This window comes from Oncorhynchus clarkii, chromosome 12 (genome assembly GCF_045791955.1).
Source record: "Oncorhynchus clarkii lewisi isolate Uvic-CL-2024 chromosome 12, UVic_Ocla_1.0, whole genome shotgun sequence".
NCBI lineage: Eukaryota > Metazoa > Chordata > Actinopteri > Salmoniformes > Salmonidae > Oncorhynchus > Oncorhynchus clarkii.
In genome coordinates this window covers 4611285-4615693 of record NC_092158.1, presented here as the reverse complement: position 1 = coordinate 4615693, position 4409 = coordinate 4611285, and positions in this window count along the sequence as shown.

Below are 4409 nucleotides of genomic sequence, written 5' to 3'. Positions count from 1 at the left end.
ACTGGCTCAGTCAGGAAGAAGAGACAACTGGTAGACAATTGACTCTTCATGATGAAGTCCCCAGTCTAGATTGAAGATCATAATTAGAGGATTAGTTTGAATAAAAAAATGTTTAGGCTTGACTGCAGAAAAACATTGTACATTGTGGCTCTCCAGGAACAGTTGGACACACATTTAACGGTAGATTTGGTAGGCCTGAGTCTCAGTTTATGCTAGGTTGTTTATATCGCATTTACACAAGGCAGAAACATTGTTTTCTTGCTGAGAAATGTATACAATGCCAGTTTCAATGAGAATCAAAGCAACATCATGGCCACTTTGTAACAGCTGACCTCGTTTTTCCAAACCTGCCCATTAGCCACTGAGTCTATCTTTTAAGATACCAAAATAGAAAATGTTTTGAGTAATTGTTTTCAGTATCCTAATGTTTCAGTATCCTATGTTTTGGACAAAAGACTTCCACTGGGCCACCATCTCCAAAGTTCACTCAAAGTTACAATAGTTCTGAACTATTTGATTATAGTTTTAATTATTGACATTTTGTTAAAGATCTTTTAAACTTCCATTGGTCGACATATTGCTCAGTTATCACTTGGCTCATGTCATTTCTGTAGTTGCCTCTTTAACCGCTGGCCTACAATGTCGGAGACCCACAAGCCTCACAAGACTTATCTAAAGGTCCCCAGTATCAGTTCAAAAAATGAATGGAAGTATATATGGAGATAGTTTAGTGCCTAAAATAAGGAGATAAGTTTTTTTTTTTTTTTAAATGTTTACTGAAATGTTTTATTTCTCTCAGATATAGGACAGACAATTAAGAACAAACTTCCTTTCAATGTTTTTTTTTTGGGGTGAGGGGGGGGGACTTTCTATTGTTCCATGTAGTGAAAGTGTTATTCAATGTGTTTCTATTGGCTACTAGCAGTAATGCCAATATCAATGTTTCATCCGCTATGTATTTTTTTGACACCTTATTAAGGGGGTCTTAAGATTCAACATCAAATAGTTCAATACTACTTGGTATGACCATCTTAAAACAATTCCAGATATTAGCTTAGAAGTTTAGTTTTATCTGTGAGAAGCAAGTTAATTGAAAGTTATTTGATTTGGTTTATGTAAATACAAAATGTGTATGTTGTTAATACACAAATTAACCAAAAACCTGATTTAATTTGCATATTCATACTGAGTTTTCAGCAAACAGTAGAATGTTCACCGCAAGTTTCCCACAATTGTTTGGCAGAAGTTCACAAGCCGCTGCAAATTTGCAACAACAGTTTGCCACATAACTAATTTGCATATGAAAATATGAGTTTGCTGCAGATATTTGCCACAACTTTTTGCCAGAGGATAGTTTTTTAGGTAAGGGAACACAGACACGATGTCACGTTCTGACCTTAGTTCCTTTATTATGTATTTGTGTTAGTTTGGTCAGGGCGTGAGTTGGGGTGGGTAGTCTATGTTCTTTTTTCTATGTTGTTTTTCTCGGTTTGGCCTGGTATGGTTCTCAATCAGAGGCAGCTGTCGATCGTTGTCTCTGATTGAGAATCATACTTAGGAGGCCTGTTTTCCCCAGTTTGGTTGTGGGTGATTGTTTTCTGTGTCTGTGTTTTCCATACAGAACTGTTTCGTTTTCATTTTGTGTAGTGTTCAGTTTTAATTAAAAATATGAGGAACACTTACCACGCTGAGTATTGGTCTGATCCTTCCTACTCCTCCTCAGAAGAGGAGGACGAAAACCGTTACACTGGAGTACTAATGTACTGACTACCACTCTACAGTAGTAGTAGTCATAGATACACCTATTTGGTTGGGATATTATTAATAGTGACAATTCCATCACTTAGCATATACCCCCTGGAGAGATTTTATTTTATTTTATTTCACCTTTATTTAACCAGGTAGGCAAGTTGAGAACAAGTTCTCATTTACAATTGCGACCTGGCCAAGATAAAGCAAAGCAGTTGTCACGACTCCGACCGAAGGTGGCTCCCCTTCCCGTTCGGGTGGCGCTCGGCGGTCGTCGTCGCCGGCCTACTAGCTGCCACTGATTATTTCCTCCCCCTCCCTTATGTGTTCATTGAGTGCACCTGTTTTGAATTATGTATAATTAGTGAGGCTTTATTTAGTCAGCCGGCCCGCCTGGTTCCTTGTGCGGGATTCATTATTGTGACCTTCTGTGTTGTGTAAACTTGTGCGCACGTCTGTGAGTTACGTGCTTTCCCATTTCGTGGGTCTTTTCTGGACAGTTTAAGTCCCCCTGTTTGGGGCGTTTGTTTTGTATTACGCCCTGTGTTTTCGTGGGGTTGGCTTATGTTCGCCGTTGTGGTGCATTAAAATAGCACTCCCCTGAACTCTCTGCTTCCTGCGCCTGACTTCTCACCCACTACACTCAGAACGTTACAGAATCCCGCACCCTGAGGAATGGAGTCAGCAGGAGCAACAGCCAATCCCCTCCCATCGATGGAGGAAAGGGTTCTACATCATACCACCGTTCTCCATCGGATCGGAACGGCTATGGATCAAGTGATGGAGAGAATGGACCGATGGGAGAGAAGTGGTCTCCTCTCTCCACCTTCGGCTCCCCCCCCTCAGGACTCCCCATCTCCCGACTCCAGCACCCTCCGTCTTACGCTCCCGAGGGTCTATGATGGAACGGCGGCGGGGTGCCAGGGGTTCTTACTCCAGCTGGAACTGTACCTAGCCACCGTCAGACCCACTCCCTCGGGAGCGGAGAGGGTGAGTGTCCTCATCTCCTGTCTCACGGGTCGTGCTCTGGAGTGGGCGAACGCAGTCTGGAATGGCCCAGACTCAGCGAAGGAGCACTACCCAGAGTTTTCCCGCCGCTTCCGCGCAGTGTTTGACCACCCTCCAGATGGCCGAGCAGCGGGAGAGCGACTATTCCATCTCCGGCAGGAGAAGAGGAGCGCCCAGGATTACGCGTTGGAGTTCCGGACCTTGGCAGCAGGATCTGGGTGGAACGACAGGGCTCTTATCGACCACTACCGGTGTAGTCTCCGGGAGGACGTCCGCAGGGAGCTAGCGTGTCGGGACACCGCTCTTTCCCTGGATGAGCTAATTGACATGTCCATCCGACTGGACAATCTGCTGGCTGCCCGCGGGCGTTCGGAGAGGGTCCTGTGTGTTCCACCACCCAGCACCGCCACTCCCGTTCCGATGGAGTTGGGAGGGACTGTGCCGAGGGGTACCGGAGGAGGAGGCTCCCTCTGCACCAGCTGTGGTCGGAGAGGACACACGGCCGATCGGTGCTGGGGGGGTCCGTCTGGGAGTCGAGATGGCAGGCGGAACATTTCTCGATCACCCCAGGTGAGTCAGCACCAAACTCACCCAGAACCCCCTGTTGGTCACATGTTTGTCTTGATTTTTTTCCTTAAATTTTTCCCCTCTTCCCAGCATAGGGCGCTAGTCGATTCAGGCGCAGCTGGGAACTTTATGGATCGCGGACTCGCTACTAAATTAGGTGTTCCGCTTGTGCCGATAGATTCTCCCTTTCCCGTGCACTCCCTAGATAGCCGGCCATTAGGGTCAGGGATGGTCAGGGAGACCACGGTTCCACTGGACATGGTGACGCAGGGGAATCATAGGGAGCGTATCAGTCTCTACATTATTGATGCGCCTGCGTTTCCAGTGGTGCTGGGGACTCCCTGGCTGGCCCGGCACAATCCTAAAATTTCGTGGAGACAGGGGGTTCTCCAGGGGTGGTCAGAGGAGTGTTCTGGAAGGTGTCTGGGAGTTTCCATCGGTGCCACGTCGGTGGAGAGTCCAGACCAGGGTCCCACGGTGTGCATTCCCCCCGAGTATGCCGATTTGGCAATCGCTTTCAGTAAAAAGAAGGCGACTAAATTACCACCACATCGACCGGGAAGGGATTGTGCGATAGATCTCCAGGTAGACGCTGCGCTTCCCAAGAGTCACGTGTACCCATTATCCCAGGAGGAGACGTTGGCTATGGAGACATATATCACGGAGTCTCTGGGACAGGGGTACATTCGGTCCTCCATCTCACCCGTCTCCTCGAGTTTCTTTTTTGTGAGGAAAAAGGAGGGAGGTTTGCGTCCGTGTATTGATTATAGAGGTCTAAATGCCATCACGGTGGGATTCAGCTACCCACTACCTCTCATTGCTACGGCAGTGGAATCATTTCAGGGAGCGCAGTTCTTCACAAAATTGGATCTCAGGAGCGCGTATAGCCTGGTGCGTATTCGGAAGGGAGACGAGTGGAAAACCGCATTTAGTACCACATCGGGCCATTATGAGTACTGCGTCATGCCGTATGGGTTAAAGAATGCTCCAGCCGTTTTTCAATCCTTTGTAGACGATATTCTCAGGGACCTGCACAGGCAGGGAGTAGTTGTTTATATCGATGATATTCTGATCTACTCAGCCAC